General features: G+C 41.6%; 1 protein-coding gene and 1 non-coding gene across 2 annotated transcripts in view; one reads left to right on the top strand and one right to left on the bottom strand.

Annotated features, from left to right (window-relative positions):
- PAK5 (p21 (RAC1) activated kinase 5) overlaps positions 1-23,649 on the bottom strand; it is a 419,074-nt gene extending 395,425 nt beyond the window's left edge. The window contains exon 1 of the mRNA XM_070382144.1: positions 23,530-23,649. The gene's annotated coding sequence lies outside the window, so the exon portion shown is untranslated. The remainder of the gene's footprint in view (positions 1-23,529) is intronic.
- On the top strand, positions 456-564 carry LOC138990624 (small nucleolar RNA SNORA1). The gene has a single exon (XR_011466745.1). It is a non-coding gene; the product is annotated as a small nucleolar RNA SNORA1 (small nucleolar RNA).
- Positions 23,650-24,656: the final 1,007 nt, after the last annotated feature.

Raw genomic sequence — 24,656 nt, 5'->3', positions numbered from 1 at the left:
CTTATATCATCTCATCCATTTGGATATGACTTTGAGTGCAGCTTACTCGGACTCAGTGCCCTATTACCCAGTGTACACATGCTGTTATCATCTACAACAATAGATGGTCCAACTTACATTTGGCCAGCAAAGAATGGAGCCTTTGAGAACTTCTGAAAGATCTGTGAAAGTTTTCAGGAACAGGCTAGCAAATAACAAGTATGGATGCATGAGCCCTTTAAGTCCACATGCCTAGGACTCCCAACCACCGGTACACAAATACCCAACACTGCCAGCCCAGTGGGATGTCTAATATCCAAAACTGAACTTCTGATTTCTCCCCCAGAAACGTACTTCTCCCAGCTTTCCCTTGCTTAGCTGAAGACAATCCATTGTTGGAGTTGCTCAGACCAAAAAACCTTAGCATCATTCCCAACTCCTCTCTGTCTCCTATCTCGGACCAAATCCTGAGAAAACACCACCTTCAAGATATATGCAAAATTAACATGGCTACATTGAGAACACAGGTTTTGCTTCCATCATTGTAATTCTATTGCAGTGGTGACAATGAGACCTGTAACTTTTTTTTTTTTTGCAAGGCAGGAGACCTGGGTTTGATCCCTGGGTCAGGAAGATCCCCTGGAGAAGGGAATAGCTACCCATTCCTGTATTTTTGTTGGGGAAATCCATGGAAAGAGGAGGCTGGAAGGTTACAGTCCATGGGGTCATAGTCAGACATGACTGAAGGACTAACACTTTCTTTTCACTTTCACGAGTAAAAATTGGATATAACAAGGCTTTTCAATATTACAAAAGATGAAGGAATGAACAGCAATGTACTTGCTATATTTAACTTCTAGCATCCTACAGTAAATTGCTTGAGGAAATTGGATCCCAAAGATTATGGGTAAGGAATTTTGAAGCATGTCTGTACCTCACCAAAGCCCAACTAAAAGAATTATGGACTGACAGCTGTGGACTGAGCAAAATTTCTTTTTGAAAGGGCTATGGGAGCTTGGAGTGCTGTAGTTCATGGGGTTTCAGAGTTGGAAATAATTTGGCAACTGAACAAAAATAATCTTATCTTGAAGATCATGATTTTGGAGGAACTAAGGTGATTGGCAGTGGACAGAATCAGAATATGTGAAATTCCTTAAACATTTATTGACTTAAACAGTTTTTCCTAGCTTTTAGTTTTGTTGATATTTCTTATAGTCTCCTTTGTTTCTGTTTCATTTATTTCTGCCCTAAACCCACAGCAAACATTATCCTCAATGGTGAAAAGTTGAAAGCATTTCCCCTAAAGTCAGGAACAAGACAAGGGTGCCCACTCTCACCACTACTATTCAACTTAATTTTGGAAATTTTAGCCACAGCAATCAGAGAAGAAAAAGAAATAAAAGAAATCCAGATTGGAAAAGAAAAACTAAAACTCTGTTTGCAGATGACATGATCCTCTACATAGAAAACCCTAAAGACACCACCAGAAAATTACTATAGCTAATCAATGAATATAGTAAAGTTGTAGGATATAAAATTAACACACAGAAATCTCTTGCATTCCTATATGCTAACAATGAAAAAACAGAAAGAGAAATTAAGAAAACAATTCCATTCACTATCACAATGAAAAGAATAAAATACTTAGGAATAAATCTACCTAAATAAAAAGAAGACCTATATATATAAAACTATAAAACACTGATGAAAGAAATCAAAGATGACACATAGATGGAGAAATATACCATGTTCATGGATCAGAAGAATCAATACAGTGAAAATGAATATACTACCCAAAGCAATCTATAGATTCAATGCAATCCCTATCAAGCTACCAATGGTATATTTCAGAGAACTAGAACAAATAATTTCACAATTTGTACAGAAATACAAAAAACCTTGAATAGCCAAAGCAATCTTGAGAAAGAAGAATGGAACTGGAGGAATCAACCTGCCTGTTGATTCAGACTATACTACAAAGCCACCGTCATCAAGACAGTATGATACTGGCACAAAGACAGAAATATAGATCAGTGGAACAAAATAGAAAGCCCAGAGATAAATCCACACACCTATGGACACCTTATCTTTGACAAAAGAGGCAAGAATATACAATGGAGAAAAGACAATCTCTTTAACAAGTGGTGCCAGGAAAACTGGTCAATCAGTTGTAAAAGAATGAAACTAGAACACTTTCTAACACCATATACAAAAATAAACTCAAAATGGGTTAAAGATATAAATGTAAGACCAGAAACTATAAAATTCCTAGAGGAAAACATAGGCAAAACACCCTCTGACCTAAATCACAGCAGGATCTTCTATGACCCACCTCCCAGAATAAAAGGGAAAATAAACAAATGGGACCTAATTAAACTTAAAAGCTTTTGCACAACGAAGGAAACTATAAGCAAGGTGAAAAGACAGCCCTCAGAATGGGAGAAAGTAATAGTAAATGAAGCAACTGACAAAGAATTAATCTAAAAAATATACAAGCAGCTCATGGAGCTCAATTCCAGAAAAATAAACGACCCAGTCAAAAAATGGGCCAAAGAACTAAACAGACATTTCTCCAAAGAAGACATACAGATGGATAACAAACACATGAAAAGATGCTCAACATCACTCATTATCAGAGAAATGCAAATCAAAACCACAATGAGGTACCATCTCATGCCAGTCAGAATGGCTGCTATCAAAAAGTCCACAAACAATAAATGCTAGAGAGGGTGTGGAGAAAAGGGAACCCTCTTACACTATTGGTGGGAATGCAAACTAGTTCAGCCACTATGGAGAACAGTGTGGAGATTCCTTAAGAAACTGGAAACAGAACTGCCATACAATTGTATTGCTGGGCATACAATTGCTGGGATTGAATGCCCAGCAATCTCACTGCTAGGCATATACATCAAGGAAACCAGAATTGAAAGAGACACGTGTACCCCAATGTTCACCTCAGCACTGTTTACAATAGCCAGGACACAGAAGCAACCTAGATGTCCATCGGCAGATGAATGGATAAGAAAGCTCTGAGACATATACACAATGGAATATTCAGTTCAGTTCAGTTCAGTAGCTCAGTCGTGTCCGACTCTTTGCGAGCCCATGAATCGCAGCACACCAGGCCTCCCTGCCCATCACCAACTCCCGGAGTTCACTCAGACTCATGTCCATCGAGTCAGTGATGCCATCCAGCCATCTCATCCTCTGTCGTCCCCTTCTCCTCCTGCCCCCAATCCCTCCCAGCATCAGAGTCTTTTCCAATGAGTCAACTCTTCGCATGAGGTGGCCAAAGTACTGGAGTTTCAGCTTTAGCATCATTCCCTCCAAAGAAATCCCAGGGCTGATCTCCTTCAGAATGGACTGGTTGGATCTCCTTGCAGTCCAAGGGACTCTCAAGAGTCTTCTCCAACACCACAGTTCAAAAGCATCAATTCTTCAGCGCTCAGCTTTCTTCAGAGTCCAACTCTCACATCCATACATGACTACTGGAAAAACCATAGCCTTGACTAGACGGACCTTTGTTGGCAAAGTAATGTCTCTGCTTTTCAATATGCTATCTAGGTTGGTCATAACTTTTCTTCCAAGGAGTAAGCGTCTTTTAATTTCATAGCTGCAGTCACCATCTGCAGTGATTTTGGAGCCCCCCAAAAATAAAGTCTGACACTGTTTCCCCATCTATTTCCCATGAAGTGATGGGACCAGATGCCATGATCTTCATTTTATGAATGTTGAGTTTTAAGCCAACTTTTTCACTCTCCTCTTTCACCTTCATCAAGAGGCTTTTTAGTTCCTCTTCACTTTCTGCCATAAGGGTGGTGTCATCTGCATATCTGAGGTTATTGATATTTCTCCCAGCAATCTTGATTCCAGTAAAGAATGCATTTGAATCAGTTCTAATGAGGTGGATGAAACTGGAGCATATTATACAGAGCATATTATACAGTCAGAAAGAAAAACACCAATACAGTATAATAACACAAATATATGGAATTTAGAAAGATGGTAACAATGACCCTATATGCGAGACAGCAAACGAGACACAGATGTAAAGTACAGACTTTTGGACTCTGTGGGAGAAGGCGAGGGTGGGATGATTTGAGAGAATAGCATTGAAACATGTATATTACCATATGTGAAATACATCACTAGTCCAGGTTCAATGCATGAGACAGGGTGCCCAGGGCTGGTGCACTGGGAGATGGGAGATGGGATGGGGAGGAGGTAGGAGAGGGGTTCAGGATGGGGAACACATGTACACCAATGGCTGATTCATGTCAATGTATGGCAAAAACCACTACAATATTATAAAGTAATTAGCCTCCAATTAAAATAAATTAATTAATTTACAAAAAAATAAGTAAACCATTTTGCCTATATTACATGTAAAAAAAAAAATCTTTACACTTTGTGCAGAAAAATAAAAAGATAAATGAGAATTGGGTGACTTCTCACAACTGTTACTGCTACAAGCCTAGTCAAGTCATCATCATCTCATTTGAATCTATCACGTCCGCCAGACTTCTTCCTGTGCCCCTCTCAAGAGAGGCCAAAGTGACTCATTTAAACTATGTCAGCTTCTGAACTCTGCTTAGATCTCTCCAGTGACTGCTCTCCTCCCTGACCCCATCTCCTTCTGCTTCTGCCCTCATTCACTCTGTTCCAGCCACACTGGCCTCTCTGTACTTCCTCAACCAACTGGGCATCCCATCCTTTGCATGGGGCTCTCTCTGCCAGTGATGCTCTTCCATATGAAACAAGGGTAGTTTACACAGGTACTTCACTTTCCACCTTCAAGCGCCACCTTCTCACTATTTCAACCCTCCATTTAATACTGCACCCCTTCCTGCCACCATCTCAGCACTTCTGATCCCTCTTAATGACCACTCTATTTTTTCAAAGCACAAATCCCCTTCTTACAGTCTAAGCGTTTACTTCTGATGTTTATTGTCTGCTGTCTGTTTCTTTCCACACAGGAGGAATTTGCATCTCTGTTCACTGATGTGTCCCCATCTGCTTAAGGGCCACCCCAAATAAACACAGTGGTGCACAGTGAATGCCTACTAAATGGATGAATGACTAGCTGGGGACAGCAACTGTAATATATTTCCTATTTTTCCTCTAATCTATCAAAGGACAAAGCAGAAGCAAGCAGACACCACCCTGATAGGGAGACCCAATTAGCCTCTTCATTTTAATCCTAGCTGTTAAATGATTAACTTAGACTGAAGGTTTTTCTGTTTCCTGGTGACACAGAATGTGTCAATGTGGTTTGAAATAAAATTGAGGTCTGGGGAAAAAAGGAAGGGGGACCACTTTCTGAAGTCTTCTCTCACTCCTCTAGCTCAAGCAAATAAAAACTCTGGGGATAGCTCTGGACTTTTCTATCTCATTCGTTTTTCATTACTTGTTTTATTATTACTTTTTAGTAAGGCACAGGGATGTCATTATTCTCTGTCACCCTAGGGGATTCCAATATTGACTTTGAGATTTTTCTAGCCATTCTATAGAATGCATATTATTTATAAGGTTCTACTTTACTTCTGTGGGCATATTTGCATTCTGAATGTTTTAGATTTTCCAGATGATAATGTCTTATGAAATATGATAACATCTTTTTTGATATTCCCATTGTTGTTCAGTTGCTAAGTCGTGTCCGACTCCTTGCAACCCCATAGAAAGCAGCACACCAGACTTCCCTGTCCTTCACTATCTCCTGAAGTTTGCTCAAGTTCATGTCCATTAAGTCAGTGATGCCATCTAACCATCTTAAGACTATATGATTTCTTTTTCCATTTTAGTTTAATTCAAATGAAAGAGGATTTTTTTTTCACAAAGTTGAAAAAACATTGAAAAAATTAGTTGCTGAAGCCTATGTAACTGTGCAAATATTCCCACCAAATGCCTGCAAATTTTATCCTTTCAAATTTCATACCATCACAGAACACTTAACTCTAGACTTTTTTTCTAGGATGGAATTTTTTAAACATATCTCTCTAAAATGTCACTCACCTTACAGTTAAATAAACTGGCTTATTTCGGGAAATGGCATGAAGAAGAAACAATACACAAGAATAAGAGGATCCCAAAACGTAGAACAGTCTTCTGATTCAAAGATTACAAATGTGAAAGATGTTAAGGACCAAAAAGGGTAATATAAACAAGTAAAATGGCCAGAGAGCACACAGTAGGGAGCACTGGGGACTGCAGCAAAGTGAATATTCCATTATCTAATCTATGCTGGAGGCAGCTGCTACTCAGCGCTCAGCCACAGGGGATGGTGGCCATGAGGAAACATGGTCAGCGTTGCCAAATTTTGTACTTGTGTTTAGATGATTTTTTTTAAAAGGAGCCCCTGAATTTTTAGGAGAAACGTCATATTATGTATGCCAATCACAGCACATCTAGGGCATAAGACTAGAAACTCTGCTCTAAATTGGCATTGTCAAATGTTTAGTTCCTAATAGAATTCACAGTGCTCTCCTATACCTTCCAGCTTTAAAAAGACAGCTCAACTATATTTCATGGATAGTAAAAGTCTCCCATTGCTGTTCGCTAGTTTGTGGTTCCCTGATTCCTAGTTGTTAGTGGGCTCTTGGTGGTGAGTGTTTCTATCAGCCAGTGTAGACTGCTAATATGCCAACACAGGTACTGTGGCAGGAGTCCCTGTGAAAGTAGACACACACTGCTATCATGGAGACTAACTATATGCTGCCTTTAAAATCCCTGTGGTTATCACCCAAGAATCTTCTATTTCTGAGAATATTTCCTCAAAAACATGGTCACATGTTTTTGACATGAGACCCTGGATCCCACACTGGAGAAACCTTTGGTTAGACCACTGACTTTGATTAATTTCCATCCCAAGCTTTTTGGTTTTTCTCACTTCATAGCACATCTGTTACTAAGGAAACAAGTACCAAAGATTAGGGCAGAACTGAATAAAACCCCAGATTTCAGTATAAAAATCAATAAATGCTCAAGCAGGAGTCACATCACCAACCAAGAATATTCATACCAGGTTTGGGACAAATGAACAGGGGGTGTAAGTTGCATCCAGTAATCAAATAATTGTTCTTAATGTTTTTCAAGAAGTTGAGTTTATTTATGCTATTATTGGAAAAGAAGAGAAGCAAAAGGTAAAGGAGAAAAGGAAAGATATATCCATCTGAATGCAGAGTTCCAAAAAACAGCAAGGAGACATAAGAAAGCCTTCCTAAGTGATCAATGCAAAAAAATAGAGGAAAACAATAAAATGGGAAAGACTAGAGATCTCTTCAAGAAATTTAGCAATACCAAGGGAACATTTCATGCAAAGATGGGCACAATAAAGGACAGAAACTGCATGGAACTAACAGAAGCAGAAGATACTAAAAAGAGGTGGCAAGAATACACAAAAGAACCATACAAAAAGGATCCTAATGACCCAGACAACCATGATGGTGTGATCACTCACCTAGAGCCAGACATCCTGGAGTGTGAAGTCAAGTAGGCCTTAGGAAGCATCACTATGAACAAAGCTAGTGGATGTGATGGAATTCCAGCTGAACTATTTCAAATTCTAAAAGATGATGCTGTTAAGAGTGCTACACTCAACATGTCAGCAAATTTGGAAAACTCAGCAGTGGCCACAGGACTGGAAAAAGTCAATTTTCATTCCAATCTCAAAGGCAAAGCCAAAGAATGTTCAAACTACTGCACAATTTCATTCACTTTACACACTAGCAAAGTAATGCTCAAAATTCTCCAAGCTAGACTTCAACAGTACGTGAACCGAAAAATTCCAAATGTTCAAGCTGGATTTAGAAAAGGCAGAGGAACCAGAGGTCAAATTGCCAACATCTGCTGGATCACAGAAAAAGCAAGAGAATTCCAGAAAAACATCTACTTCTGCTTCAGTGACTACACTAAACCCTTTGCCTCTGTGGATCACAACAAACTGTGGAAAATTCTTAAAGAGATGGGAATACCAGACCACCTGTCCTGCCTCCAGAGAAACCTATATACACGTCAGGAAGCAATTTAGAACCAGACATGGAACAACTGACTGGTTCAAAATGGGGAAAGGAGTGTGTCAAGGCTGTATATTGTCATCCTGCTTATTTAACTTATATGCAGAGCACATCATGTGAAATGCTGGGCTGGGTGAAGCACAAGCTGGAATCAAGCTTGCCAGAAGAAATATCAATAACCTCAGATATGCAGGTGACACCAATCTTATGGCAGAAAATGAAGAGGAACTAAAGAGCCTCTTGATGAAAGTGAAAGAAGAGTGAAAAAGCTGGCTTAAAACTCAACATTCAAAAAACAAAAATTATGGCATCTGGTCCCATCACTTCATGGCAAATAGATGGGGAAACAATGGCAACAGTGACAGATTTTATTTTCTTGGGCTCCAAAATCACTGCAGATGGTAACGGCAACCATGAAATTAAAAGACGCTTGATTCTTGGAAGAAAAGCTGTGACCCACCTAGACGGCATATTAAAAAGCAGAGACATTACTTTGCCAACAAAGGTCCATCTAGTTAAAGCGATGGTTTTTCCAGTGATCATGTATGGATGTGAGAGTTGGATTATAAAGAAAGCTGAGTGCAGAAGAACTGATGCTTTTGAACTGTGGTGTTGGAGAAGACTCTTGAGAGTCCCTTGGACAGCAAGGAGATCAAACCAGTCCATCCTAAAGGAGATCAGTCCTGGGTGTTCATTGGAAGGACTGATGTTGAAGCTGAAACTCCAATACTTTGGCCACCTGATGCAAAGAGCTGACTCATTGAAAAAGACCCTGATGCTGGGAAAGATTGAGGGCAGGAGAAGGGGACGACAGAGGATGAGATAGTTGGATGGCATCACTGACTCGATGGACATGAGTTTGGGCAAGCTCTGGGAGTTGGTGATGGACAGGGAAGCCTGGTGTGCTGCAGTCTGTGGGGTCACAGAGTCGGACATGTCTGACTGATTGAACTGAACTGATTGTTGGAAAGCTGGCTCTTAGCTTACAGTTTGCTTCATTACTTTTCAGTATACATAGAATATTTACTTTATATCCATATCCAATATTAGAATCTGTCTCTAACTAGAAACAGAGAATTAATCTTTCCTTCCATGTGTCTTTCTTTTATCAAAAGTAGAAAATTATTACTAGCATACAATTTTTTTTAAGTAAATGACTTAGATCACATTATTGCTAGGTTCCATTTCAGAATTTTAAATCATGGCATTACTCTTCATTTGCACTTATTTTTTAGCCTAGGTAACATCCATTCATCCACAAACTCTATTAAAAATGAAGACCTTTAGTATGGATGCATAAAGCAAGGTGCTAGGGGACTCAAAGATGAAGAAACCAGGTATCTTCCTTAGGAATTATCAGTGTAGTACAAGAAGAGAGTCAAGGAAGAAAATAGCTTCAAAAATACTGTGATAAATGCCTTGAGAGGTCTCCCAGTGAAGGAGTCCTCGAGCCTAGAAAAGAAGATAAAGGCCTCAAAGGCCTCAGGCCTGCACAAAGAAGATAATGGCCTCAAGGGCCCTTGCTGAACCAGCTGACTTCGGGGATGACACCACTGAACTTTAAGTCCCACCCCGACACTCCGGGCAGATTGCATCAGCCCAGGGCCCCCTGCCCCTGTTAATCCACAAACTGCCATCTCAGCTAAAGATTACCCAGAATGCACCGCCTGACTAAGTCTTCCCTATTGCTTCTGCAAAACCTCCCCTTAAATATGAAGCCTCCTTGACCTAGCACGCTCTGCCTGGTCCTTAGACCGGCTGTCACCCCTCCTTGCCTGAATAAAGGCAGCCTCTGTTGAGGTCGTCTCCCTTTCTTCACCACCTTGTCTGGAACTCTACCTACACCAGAACCCTGTGGAAGAATGTGGAGGACGTGGACAGCTCCACACTCCCAGCTGGATTCCCAGGAGGTTCAGTGGTAAAGAATCCTCTGCCAATGTAGGAGATGCCCTGAGACTTGGGTTTGCTCCCTGGGTAGGGAAGATCCACTGGGGAAGGAAATGGCAACCTACTCAAGGATTCTTGCTTGGAAAATCCTAGACACAGAGGAGCCTGGAGGGTGACAGCCCATGTGGCCACAAAGAGTCAGATACAACTGAGCATGCACACACAGGTAGCTGGTAGGAAATTTTCAGTGAGAAGGTGATCACCGGATGACAAGATGTTCATTTTGGAGTGGTAATGATGGCAAAGCAGAGACGGGAAGTTGGTACAAGGTCTAACTGAGAGATATTACGGGGAGATGCAGTGGGCCAGGGAAGGGCTGTTTAAGAAAGTTAAGCTGATGAGACTCAGGGACTCCTTAGCTGTGAGAAGGGAGAGTGCACTCTTGCCTGGAGCATAAGACAGGACCCAGTTTGGAGCTTGTTGTTCAGTTACTGAGTCATGTCAGACTCTCAGGCAATACTTTATAGCCCACCAGGCTCCTCTGTCCTGATTTCCCAGGCAAGAATACTGGAATGGGCTGACAGTTCCTACTCCAAGAGATCTTCCCAACCCAGGGATGGAACCCAAGTCTCCGGCATTGGCAGGTGGATTCTTTACCACTGAGTCACTGTTGCAGAGAAGAAGCCAATCTAACTCCATGTTGGAAGTGTTTCTTTGACTTGCTTTTGTTATAACCATATAGAAGGGCCTGCCTCAGAGAATTCTGCCCCTCTGCCTGATGGTTAAACTAAAGTGCCTTTGTACAGAACCTGTCCACCTATAGATGATAGGAAGCAAGAAATTAACACACCCACTGCCTGAGGCTTGACATTCTAGGAGATGTTTGCAAGATGAATGACCTTTTTACTTTGCTTCCTTACGTCCCCCCAATGTCTGATCTACAAAAGAACCTGGGATTCAGACCCTAATAAGATGGTTAATCAGAGGCACTAGCCTGCCATCTTCTCTGTCATCTGGCTCTGCAGTTGGTCCCTTCCTTGCTCAGCCCTTGTCTCTTGGATTCATTGGCCCATCGTGTGGCAAGCAGAGGGAGCTTGGACTTAGTAACACCACCAGGGAAGCCCAACTTGGAGGTAGCTAATAACTTAAAACTTTCATAACAGGCAAAACAAACTACTGTTTAACTCAAGTTATGAATAACTGTTATTTCAATATTATTGGAAAAGTCCTTTTTTGTTTTCATGTCTCAAAAAGCTAGAGGAGAATGAACAATGTACTGAACACCACACTTTCCTTTCCAGAGGAGAAAAACTCTACATTCCATTTCTGTAAGACTTTCTTCTTTAATCCCCTCCTCCATCAGTGTTTATGTTTTTCAAAGGTAAATTATATCCACATAGCAACTGTTCCTACTTTAGAGAAAGATGCTTTCTTTGAAACATATGAAGTATAAGTTTTCTCCACTTCACTTGCAGGAAGCTCTCTTCCTAGGTCAGTAAACCTCAGTAGAGCTAAATTAGGCAAGGAGGCAACTCACTTAAGAAAGATTAGCTGGGAAATCCATTTGCACGACACAAAGGACCATCCTTAGATGCAAAGGGATAGAGTTCCACCTAGAAAATAGTTAAGGTGTTTCTTAAATAGAATGCCAACCTTGAATGTGAATTGAGAAGTGATGCTAACGAAGAATGAAGATGTGAACACCTGAGCTTACCCCACCCTCTCCCATTTGTAATTGATTAAAAGAGTGACGGAACCAATAATGTTGGGAAAAGCCATCTCAGTCCAGTTGGATGGGGATGCAACAGAAGCTTAGGGATATCAACTGTGCTCTACAGGAAAGACAAAGGGACTCTGCCCATTCACCTTCATCATCAAGGACACAAATGGTAACTTCCTTCAAGACTGAAAGAATCCCAGAGCTGACATCTGTTTTAAACTGTAAATTAAAACAGTTAAAATTTGTTTTTTTTATACACACAACTAAATTGATTCCTGGTTTTGATCATTCCCTTAATCATAATACTGAAGACAGCAAGGCAATGAATAGCATTCCTTGCCCTTTTCCTGACAAATCTGCATGAACCACAATGCAGAATCAGAGGATTCAAGAGTCAAAGTGGGTTGATTAATGCAGTGATTCTTGAATTACTGAAGGTTCAAGGATGCCAAACAAAACTTTTAATCTACTGAGTTGCTTGCTGTATGCAACAGTCTATGTGGACACTGGGCCCAGATGAGGAAGGGTTTGACTCCTCTGCATGACTGTTTGCCTTGAGTAACCTACTTTATAGAGCTTTCATGATGATTAAGATTCACAGGTAAAATACTGGGATGAGGGTTTAACATATCTTCTTCAACATGTTAAGTACAACCACAGGAGTGCAAGCCACTTTTCTTATAATCTACATTGCTACTGCATGAGCAGCAAGTTGTGCGTATGTGTATATGTGTGCATAGCTCAGTGCGGCCTTTCTAAAACAGTCACCTGAGCAGGTGCAATCCTGACACTGGAGAGGACGACAGCACCAGGAGTCTCAGTGACTATACAGCTAAATATTCAAATATGATGTTGTTGTTGCTCAGTCGCCTAGTCATGTGCGACTCTCTGAGACCCCATGGACTGCAGCACACTAGGCCTTAAATACGATAAACCAAGCTAAAAATTGCTAAGTAGGTTCTATAAGCCTAGTCAGACAAATATGCCTTCAAAACAATGTAGAAACTCAGGCTTCAACTCAGAAGCCTGGGATCCCAGAACGCGGCTAAGTAGAGGGTCCCAGTCTCTTGTCCCATTGCCTTGATCCTTCTGCCCCAGGCTTCAGGTTCTGTATGTGGACTACGAGCTCCATCCCACCTCTCACTAATAAACAATCCTTCCTTGGCCTGTCTTGGGCCCCAGAGCCTCCTAAGAGGGGAAGTCTGAGGCTCCAGGAATGCAAAGCAGGGTCCAGTGGGGGCCAAGGTGGGCTCTGAGTGCAGGGGGCTTGGCTGCACAGGTGCCAAGAGGTGGGAGAACACAGCAGGTAAACTCTTTACTATACAGTATCCAGGGGATCCCTTGGTAATTTAAGATTTCCTGAGAACACAGCAGGTAAACTCTTTACTATACAGTATCCAGGGGATCCCTTGGTAATTTAAGATTTCCTGAGAACACAGCAGGTAAACTCTTTACTATACAGTATCCAGGGGATCCCTTGGTAATTTAAGGTTTCCTGTTTTTAGTGCAATTAAAGAATAATTATCTTTTTCTTTTTTTGCATCCCATTTGCAAGTGTCCTCTCCTCAGGGAAAAGGTTATAAAAAGCTATAAAGGCAACATAAACCTGGGCATTAAATTACCTGGACAACCACAGCCATGTCCGAAGTATGATGAGAACTGCAAGAAGAATACAGATTGATTTATGGGTGATTTTTTAGTGTTACATACCAAAAGTTGCTTCCCTGGTGGCTCAGAGGGTAAAGCATCTGCCTACAATTTGGGAGGCCTAGGTTCAATCCCTGGGTCAGGAAGATCCCCTGGAGAAGGAAATGGCACCCTACTCTGGTACTCTTGGTTGAAAAATCCCATGGATGGAGCCTAGTAGGCTACAGTCCATGGGATTGCAAAGAGTTGGACACACAACTGAGCGACTTCACTTTCACTTTCTTTCACCAAAAGTTAGGGGGCTCTCTGGTGGCTCAGCAGTAAAGAATTTGCCTGCAATGCAGGAGACACAGGAGACGCAGGTTTGATCCTTGGGTCGGGAAGATCCCCTGGAGGAGGGCATGGCAACCCACTCCAGTATTCTTGCCTGGAGAATCCCCATGAACCCAGGAGCCTGGCAGGCAACAGTCCACAGGGTCACAAATAGTTGGACAAAACTGAAGTGACTTAGCACACACGCACGCACCAAAAGTTATTTGAGCTCAGACCCATCATTCATAGTCGACTAAACTCAAATATTAAACAAATAAACAAATAGATAAGAAGAACTGACTCATTTGAAAAGACCCTGATTGTGGGAAAGATTGAAGGTGGGAGCAGGAGGGGATGACAGAGGATGGTTGAATGGGATCACTGACTCAAAGGACATGGTTTGAGCAAGCTCCGGGAGTTGGTGATGGACAGGGAGGCCTGGCGTGCTGCAGTCCATGGGATTGCAAAGAGTCAGACACGACTGAATGACTGAACTGACCGACTGAAACTCAAACATGACTGAAAGACTTGCTCAGAGTTAAGATAATTCAAGATAAAAAGAAGCCTAGACTCATGCTGGTGCTCCATCTATTTCCAAACTATATTTCTTGTTTCTGCTAAACTGTTTTCTTCAGAGCATCCTTTCACTGGCTCTGGTTTCACTTGAGAATAGTATCTTTCTTTCAAAATGCCTGTGCAGGGATTTCCCTGGTGGTCCAGTGGCTAAGACTCAGCTCCCAGTGCAGGAAGCCTAGGTTCGATCCCTGGTCAGGGAACTAGACCCCACATTCTGCAACTAAGAGTTCCCAGGCCACAACTAAAGATCCTGCCTGCCACAACTGAGACCCTGAGCAGCCAAATAAATAAATATTTTACAAAAACAAAAACCTACCCATACATGAAGATCAAATCTGAAAAGCCAGCTTCTTCAGGACATGTCCTGCTGACTCCAGGAGAAAACTGCGTCTCTTATGTGGGGCACCACCATGCACACAGCACCACAAACCTTGGGCTCCTTGTGAATCTCCATCTCAGCAGCTGTGCCCTCTGCAGGGGAGGTGTGGAGGCCTGCAATTCAACCCTGTTGGCCTCCAAGTCCTGGGCTAATGGGCATTTTTATTCTTTCTGTTTGGTTTGATATGGGTCATTGACCTTCCATCCTATCTTTTTTAGTTCTATCAGCAGAAAGAAGACCATGGGACTGCCAGTCAAGGTGCCTAACCGCCCCCCCCCCCACCCCCTGATGGCAAGTGAATTGCGGCCTGGGGAGTGGGGCCAAGCCCTAAGCACAAAAAACACTGGCCTGGGGCCCAGCCCGGGCAAACCCCTTGTGCATGGGCCTGTTTCTCTAGTCCATGATATCTAGACTCTAAAGCTGGCTAGGTTCCGGTTTGTTTGCAAGCCTGTTTTTTGGAGGTGGTGGTGGTTGTTTTGAGGGGACACTCCCATTCCTGGCAATTCTTTTAGTTATCTGAGAGCCTTATAGTAAATTCTTTCTTTACTAGAGTTTCTTTCATTTGCATGCGAACTAAGAGTCATTGCCAATACACTTGGCAGAGCCCCTGACACAAGAGTTAACCATGAGTGTCACATACTGAGTCATTATAACCTAAATATGTATCATCACCATATCTGTAAAACAGTGATTTTTTTTTCTAACTCATAAAACAACATTCAGTTCAGTTCAATTGCTCAGTCGTGTCTGACTCTTTGTGACCCCATGAATTGCAGCACGACAGGACTCCCTGTCCATCACCAACTCCCGGACTTCACCCAAACTCATGTCCATCGAGTCAGTGGACTCATGTCCATCCAGCCATCTCATCCTCTGTCGTCCCCTTCTCTTCCTGCCCCCAATCCCTCCCAGCATCAGAGTCTTTTTCAATGAGTCAACTCTTCGCATGAGGTGGCCAAAGTATTGGAGTTTCAGCTTTAGCATCATTCCTTCCAAAGAACACCCAGGACTGATCTCCTTTAGAATGGACTGGTTGGATCTCCTTGCAGTCCAAGGGACTCTCAAGAGTCTTCTCCAACACCACAGTTCAAAAGCATCAATTCTTTGGCACTCAGTCAAACTCTCTTCACAGTCCAACTCTCATATCCATACATGACCACTGGAAAAACAATAACCTGGAATAGATGGACCTTTGTTGACAAAGTAATGTCTCTGCTTTTCAATATGCTATCTAGGTTGGTCATAACTTTCCTTCCAAGGTCATAACTTTCCTTCTTTTAATTGCATGGCTGCAGTCACCATCTGAAGTTATTTTGGAGCCCAGAAAAATAAAGTCTGACACTGTTTCCACTGTTTTCCTATATTTCCCATGAAGTAACGGGACCAGATGCCATGATCTTAGTTTTCTGAATGTTGAGCTTTAAGCCAACTTTTTCACTCTCCTCTTTCACTTTCATCAAGAGGCTTTTTAGTTCCTTTTCACTTTCTGCCATAAGGGTGGTGTCATCTGCATATCTGAGGTTATTGATATTTCTCCCGGCAATCTTGATTCCATCTTGTGCTTCTTCCAGCCCAGCGTTTCTTATTATGTACTCTGCATATAAGTTAAATAAACAGCATGACAATGTACAGCCTTGATGTACTCCTTTCCCGATTTGGAACCAGTCTGTTGTTCAATGTCCAGTTCTAACTGTTGCTTCCTGACCTGCATACAGGTTTCTCAAGAGGCAGGTCAGGTGGTCTGGTATTCCCACCTCTTTCAGAATTTTCCACGGTTTCTTGTGATCCATGCAGTCAAAGGCTTTGGCATAGTCAATAGAGCAGAAATAGATGTTTTTCTGGAACTCTCTTCCTTTCTCCATGATCCAGTGGATGTTGGCAATTTGATCTCTGGTTCCTCTGCCTTTTCTAAAACCAGCTTGAACATCTGGAAGTTCACAGTTCATGAATTGCTGAAGCCTGGCTTGGAGAATTTTGAGCATTACTTTACTAGCGTGTGAGATGAGTGCAAATGTGTGGTAGTTTGAGCATTCTTTGGCATTGCCTTTCTTTGGGATTGGAATGAAAACTGACCTTTTCCAGTCCTGTGGTCACTGCTGAGTTTTCCAAATGTGCTGGCATATTGAGTGCAGCACTTTCACAGCATCATCTTCCAGCATTTGAAATAGCTTAACTAGAATTCCATCACCTCCACTAGCTTTGTTCGTAGTGATGATTTCTAAGGCCCACTTGACTTCACATTCCAGGAGATCTGGCTCTAGGTGAGTGAGCACACCATTGTGATTATCTTGGACATATAGATCCTTTTTGTACAGTTCTTCTATTTTGAAAAATTCAGGGAGGTATGAAAAATACAAGCCATACATATTTTTACTGTCCAAACACTGCCTAATTTTGTTTTTGTTCCAGTTTTCATACATCTATATGTGATATTCCTGAAATACATATCATTGTAATGCAGCAGTGCATTTGGTTATTTCTAGTTAAAACTGTTGTGAAAGCTGTTCCTTGTTATTACATTATCTTTGAAATGACTCCTTTTAATACGTGTCATAGTCTATCCTTTGGGGGACTTTATTTTGGTTTTCACATGACTAAATTTATTCTTACTAGATTTTATTCCTCTTGTTTTTCTGAGGTTTATTTATTTATTTGTTTATTTTGGCATGGTGGGAAAAATTAAGAGAGCTTTACTTTTAATGCAGTGATGAGACAGTTGACCACTTTCTGGCTTTTATTGTCTTAACATGGTTTAAAATATTAATTTAAACCTCCAAAGTAGGGTACCCTAGGCTGTCTCCCACATTTGGGGGCACTTTTTATAAAACAGTGAAATCCTGCCACTTGGAGGCTGTTGTTTCTTTCTTCAACATGAAGGAAACTTTAAAATAGCTTTAACCCACTCCAATTTTCATATACATTGTTTTCATTTTTTTTATTATTTCAGAATATTATCACAATCCTCAATGTAAGTTTTTGTCTGCATCTACTTCTTTAGCAAACACTATTGTATAATTCTCCCGCCAGTAGTAAAGCAAATGTCCTTCTCTCTGCATCCTTGCCAGCACTGAGTATTTTTGTATCTACATAAACATACATACATTTTGCTGGTTTAATCCATGAAACATAGCATATAACTTTTGTTTTAATTTCCATTTCTGTGATTAATAGTAAGAATATTAAATATGTATGTTAGCCTTTTTCTTCCTTTTGAATTATTCAGGTATGTGGACAATTCTGTTGGCATGTTATTTTCTACTTACTGATATCTATGAGTTCCTCAATGTGATTATTACATTAACTGTTCTGTTATGCTTGGTGTCCATGTTTTTCTCCATAATTACTTTTTGATTTACATTGTATTTTTTGCATGCAAATGTTTAAAATATATTCAAATCTATATTTTGCTTTGTGATTCTTTCCATTAATTTTATATTAAAAACTCATTCCCCTAAAATTATTAAATATTTTCTTCTGACTTTCTCATCTGGCAAATGAACTTTCCAATTTGGAATTTAGTCTAGTGAGTCATGTAAACAGAGGTTCTTAGTTGAATGTTTTCTGTATACTAAGCCAATTTGCTTGATTCTTTGGTCAAATATTCCTGTTTCAAAATGCTTTCTCCATCGCAGTTCTGTTTCCAAAAACTACCTGAGTCTCTTTGCAATCTATTCTATTCCATTGAGCTAACTATTGATTTTTACACCAGTACTACTCTGCTATAATGATTGTAGTTCAATGACTGTATTTATTTTTGTTTCTGGAAGGGCAACCCACCCCAACTCCCATATAAATTCCTCTGCAAATTTTTCTTGACTATTGTCATACAGTTATTCTTCCAAGTGAATATTAGAATCATTTTGACAAGTTTTTCCAAATCTCAATACAATAAAACTATATAATTGATCATGGAAAAATAACCATATCAAATATTTATCTTTCTAATACTAAGGCAAGCTTTCATTTGTTTCTGATTTTATGTGTCTAAGTAAAATTTTATAGCTTTCCTACGTAAGTCCTTAGATACTTTTTTCCTCCAAGTATTAGTGTTTTATGTACATTTCCAATTTTCTTAGATAATATATATTTGTATGGATTCATAAACAGAATCATTTTCTATTGTATTTTTTTTTGTTGGTAAATATTAGCACTTGAGGTAATCCTTGATTTCTGAACATGTATATTATAAACCAACCACTTTACTGAACCCTCTTATCGGTTTCTTAGGTTTTAGTTGAGTAACTGTGTATCCATCACTTTTAAACAAAATTAAGATACAATGTCTGACTTTTTTCTTGCTTAGATAAAAAATAATACTTAAGCACATGCATTAAATGATACTTTCATTTATTTTTAAAAATTACCTTTTTGCAACTACTAAAATGACATAAAATTGAGGCCAAACTAGAAATGCAAAATATAACCCGTGTTCCCGTATTGGACCACCTCCATTTCCCTTGGGTCCTCAGTCTCGCTATTCAAAACTACCAAAAAGTCCTCTAAATGAAAGATATTAGGTCACTTCTCACTTGGATTAAACAGGATAGACAAAACAATCCAGCTGGTGATTAAGAATTTTGACAATTGTGGAAGACAAAGAAATACACCAGGAACCTATCTTCACGTAGACAGCAAGTTGTCTCTTATTTTAACCCCAGAGACAATAGGTAGGATAATTTTTAAAGTAGAACAGGGTCCAAACCTAGATATTTTCAGAAAGCAATTGCATGCACTTCCATATATGAGCAGATTCTGTTTTCCTCAGATAAACCTAAGTTCCTTATTTTGAAAGATCAGGATAATAGTATCTAATTATTAATTCATCAAGTATTTGTCGTGCATCTAATCTGGATTTTGTATTATTGGGAAAGACTGGAGAACCATCTGTAAAAATAAGAGTAAGGAAGGAAGAGAACTTGAAAAGGCAAAGTGTTAGTCACGCAGTCGTGTCCAACTCTTTGCGACCCCATGGACAGTAGCCTGCCAGACTCCTCTACCCATGGGATTTCCCAGGCAAGAATACTGGTGTGGGTTGCCATTTCCTCCTCCAGGGGGTCTTCCAAACTGAGGAATCGAACCCAGGTCTCCTGCATTCCAGGAAGATTCTTTACCAGCTGAGCCAGCAGGGAAGCCCCTAGGAAGGGAACCTAGCACATAACAAAAGCTCAATAAATAATATTATCATTACCTATTAGGATTATTTATTGTTAATCTCTAGAAGGCTAAAAGTCTAGTTCACCACTATATTCCTAGGGCCAAGCATGGAAAATGTTAATGTCCAACAAATATTTTGTTGAAATATTTGAATATTTGTTGACTGAAATTTTTTCAAAAGTCTCAGTTGTCAAAAAAATATTTTGACTTCATTCTTAACTGCTCACTTGAAATCAGTTCTTCAAAGATGCATTTACTAAAGCCAAGAGTACTCCTCTCAAAGTCAGAATGAGTTCTAAATTGCTCTTTTTATATAGGTAGTAAAGAAAATAGTTTCTAAAATATCATATCTTTACGTTGGCACAGAACAATGCTAGGAGGAAGAGTATTCATTCCTTCACTCATTGACCATTTATTAAGCATCTTCTACATGAAAGACACAAAACAAATGGTCATCACAGAGTTTACAGAAATTAAATGAATAGCCAAACAAATAAATAGCAAACTGCAAATTTTCAGTGCCATAGAAGAATAGAAAGGTGACGAGAGATTTGGGTTCATGAGGAAAAGAGATCAAGGAGACCCAATTGAGTACAGCTTGAACTGACAAAGCATGGGGCATGCTCAAGAAACAGATTGGTATGACAGTGGTAAGAGGAAGAGGTGCCCAGGAGGAGACCAGAAAGAATCTCTGGAAACTGTCCCAGGTACATAATGAATCTTCTGCAGGGGACTGACTTGATTCTACCTGTTCTGGATGAAGAATGGGCGGCCCAAGCTGGGAACCGGGAGCTAGTAGGAAGCCCTACTAGTGGACCAAACAAAAGACAGTAACAACTTGGATGGAAATAAGAACTTATCAAGAGTTTATACATAGATATAGAAGACAGAACTTGCAAAAAATTGGTGATAGTTTTTGGTTTGGAGGACAAAGGGAACAGAGGCATCAGAGATGATTTTTGAGTTTCTGGCAACTCCCTGGACAGTGGTGCCATTTACCAGGATAAGAAAGATTAGAAAGTTGTTAAGATTGGAGTATTTTTGTGACTGTTATTTTTGTTGTTTAATATGGTTTTCTGCTGTCTGTTTGCATTGTGTTAGTGGGGAAGCAGAAAGGGAGGAAGGCAAACATTAACAAATCCATCTAGGCCAGGGTATATCAGCTCTGTTACCTGTTTAAGATCGAAACCCTAGATTACCTTGGTTTCTAGACAAGTGACATTTGTATAAATGAGGTACCTCTGAATACTGTTTTTCTCTATCATGTTTGGGTATATAAAAATTCAAATATATTGCCTGGATTAAATAAGCTTTAAAGTCTTTTCAAAAAACATACTATTTTATCTTTATGTCCTACTGATACTGACATAATACTAATACTGTCATTAAATACCTATCATAGGGTATACAGGGCTGAATAGAATTCCCCCCAAATTCATGCCCAACCAGAACCTAAAAACGTGACCTGATTACAAAACAGGATCTTTGGAGATGTAATCAAAGTTAAGTTGAGGTCACACTGAATTAGAATGGGTCCTAAATCCAGTATGAATGATGTCCTTATTTATAAAGGGGGGAACTTCACAATGTGAAGATGAAGGCAGAAATTAGTTATGCTGTCCCAAAACAAGGAATACCTGGGTCTATCAGGAACTGGGAGAAGCCAGAAAGGATCCTCCTCTTGAGGCTTCCAAGGAAGAATGGCTTTGACTAAACCTTGATTTTGAACTTCTAATCTCCAGAACTGCAAAAGAATATATTTCTGACATTTTAAGCCATCTGTTTGTTGTTTAGTCACTAAGTCGCGTCTGACTCTTCGTGACTGACAGGCTCTAGTCGGGAAGATTAAATGAGATCACACATTTGAACTTATTTAGCTTAATACAGGGCATATAGCATATGTTAAATAAACATCCATTTTCCTTCCTCTGATAATGATCACCACCACTGGTTGTGGTTTATAAGTAACTCATACCTCTACCCAATTTAGGTTAAGTCTTAGCTCTAGGCTGGTTTTACAGCTGAGGAAACTGAGGCTTGGGAAACTTAAATAGCTTGCTCACGATCACAAAGCTTAATAGGGAAGAGTCAGAGCTCAAACTCAACTGTCTCACCACCAAGATGAGATCCTAGAATACTTGCCTCTCACACCTGCAACATTTTAGTAAAATGACAGAGGAGAGGCACAAAGTGTTTTCAATGTCTGCAGTTCTCTCTCACATTTATTAACAAGTTTAGGGATCTAGTACAATTCAACTCTCCCCATTCACAGAGAAGCACAAAAATATAAAACCAGTGCTATCAGTGAACTTCACTTTCTACTGCTCCCATCAGCAGTGCTTCTGCTTTGCACATATGAATTTGAAGTCAAGGCATTATCACCAGATTGGACATTTATGGTTTTAATTTAATTAAATGCATTTTTCTCAAGTTTCTCCCATTTCATTTTGGTGATACTGACTCATTCTTGCCACCTAAAGAGATGATAAAAATAAGTACTGTAAGCACGGAGGGAAGTGTGTCTAAACTTCATAGTCACAGATGTCCATCCTTTACAAATCGAAAAATAAAAGCACATTCTAAATTTACCTTTCCTCCTTAACTCAGTGAATTGTAGGTCTGAATAAATCAGACATACAAATGTAAGGTGCAAAGCTGTTATTATGCAGTTTCAATTTCATAGAATTCTAGTGTAGGAGGGACTTCTAAAAAGTGGTGTGGTTCATCTGGACTCAATTAAGACAGTTATTTACCTGCCACCAAACCCTAGAAAGGAAAAGGATGCTCTGAGAGATTCTGAGAGTTACCTAAGACCGTATATCTATTTTTGGGGGGAACCCTTTGGAACACGGGTTTCCCGATTTCCGCGAAAGTATATTTATCCTTCTAAAGCTGTCATTGACTATTAAAGATGACATTGTCCTCTGGCTTTGTGCCAACTTCTCTTTTTCTTTATTAATTTGGCCTTAAAAAAAAAAAGAAGAAGAAGAAGAAGACCACTATAGATAACATCCCAGTGCTTCAAATTCCCTTAATTGACATCTAATGTGGAATTACCTTGCATCCCACGTTTAAAGCTCCCGATATGCACACATAGGTTCAAGAAAGGCCAACATGCTTCTCCTTCAAACTGCGCACTGATAATCTCTGGACTTTTCAAGTTTATCCTCCAGAAGGTTAACATCGCAGGCAATTTTGACAAGAGTTTGGAACCGAGATTCTCTTCCACGCTCTGTCCACACCCGTGCCCACGAGCAGAAGTTCTCTCCATTACAACCCACCACACGCGCGCGCGCGCACACACACACACACATACCAAGGCAAGTAACAAAGGAAAACAGTCCCATAAAGCCTCAGCTATTTCATTCTCCAATCTACACCTGTCAAGAGACAAAAACCAAACGGGAATCCTTCCCTGGCAATATGTCCAACACTCCTCAGAGAAGCACGCACCGCGGCACCCCCGGCGTGCGCGGCTGTATACACAAAGAGCCGGTGCTGGGTTTGCCCGCGGTCCGGGGGACCAGCACATTCCCAGGACTGGTATCCTGGTATCTCCCCCATGCCCTCCTGCTCAGCAGAAAAGAACTATCCTTTATTTGACCCGCAGAGAGCCCAGGCTGGATGGCAGTGAATGGGCGTGGGGGGCGGGGGGCGGTTCCCGAATCCATCCCCTTCAGCCAGTCGGTCCCCAGCCTTTGGCATCTCCTAGCAGATGCACAATCGCGCGCTGTCACAGATGTCGGCTTCGCATCCTCTCCCGGCAAAGCCAGGTGCCCGGGTCCCCGCCGTGCGCATCCCCGCAAGCGCCCCTCCCCGCGCCCGTACCCACCCGGGCAGCCCCGCCGGGCGCGCCTGCCTACCTGGTGGCTTGGCTGTCAGTACGGCGGCGGAGCCTAGTCCCCCTCTGCTCCTCCGCGGCTACATCGCTCGGAGCGCCATGTTCCCGGTCTCCCCGGGCGCACGCCGGGCAACTACTACGGGCTGGGTAGGGGCAAAGGGGGCGGGGGCCGGCGGGAGGGGCCGGAGGCTGAGCCACAGCTTCCCACTCTCCACCCAGGCCTCCCCCAGCTACTGAGCATGCCCAGCTGCCCGGCTTCGCCCTGGGAGGACTTTCCAGGAGCGCGCGCAGCTGCTCCGGGTTTTCGTGGCTGCCGGAGGGAGGCTGGCAGTAGCAGCTGCGGGGGGCGGGGGGCGGGGGTGGAGAGGTTGCGGGGGGCGGGGGGAGTGTCTCACGCTGTGGGATCTGAGCTGGAGAAAGCCCTTCTCGCTGATCTGATCCCACTTTCCCTCTGCCATCCACGGGCAGCTCCTGCACGCCCCCTCCTCATACACACTGTGCAGAAATTTTGTGCAGGGCCAAAGCTGGACTGAGCTTGAGGGCAGAGCAAAGGGCGAGAGGGCGGGGCCGAGAGAAAGGTCCTTCCGCTAGTCTTGGTGCTACCACCTGGAACCTTGCTGCTTCAACTTCAAGGTGCCTAGGAATTAAAATGCAAATTCGGAATCGCTTGCTCTAGACTGGGGTCTGAGATCTACAAGCTGAACAAGCCCCCAGGGAATGCTGATGTCACTGGTTCTCCGACCACGTCGAGCCGCCGAGATCTAGAGAATCCCTCTTCTGTGACCTTTGGGTGGCTCTCCTGCAAGCAGCCAGCCTAGAAACGTTCTCTGGCTCCCACAGAAGCCGCTGCGACCTACAGACGGCTTGGCGTCTAACAGGTGAAGATGCCCTCGGGATGTTGTGCCCAACCCTGGAAGGAATCTCAGTACCACTGGACTCTGAGCACCCACACAAACTGGCTACTTTCTGACTTAGAATGTGAGTCTTAGGGAAAGCTTGACCTTTTCACGCTCTCTTTGCTAGTTGGGTAGCACACTCGTTGCCGGATGAGCCTCTACTCAAGTCTGAACCACCTGCCTTGGCTGTTCCCAACCTTTCCTGATCTGGGACAAAAACTTAGACTAGGCATCAAAATGTCAATTTATTGGG

This window comes from Bos mutus, chromosome 13, assembly GCF_027580195.1.
Source record: "Bos mutus isolate GX-2022 chromosome 13, NWIPB_WYAK_1.1, whole genome shotgun sequence".
NCBI classification, from domain to species: Eukaryota; Metazoa; Chordata; class Mammalia; order Artiodactyla; family Bovidae; genus Bos; species Bos mutus.
The sequence above is the reverse complement of the archived record's forward strand: the minus strand, read 5'-3'. Positions and strand labels throughout refer to the sequence as shown.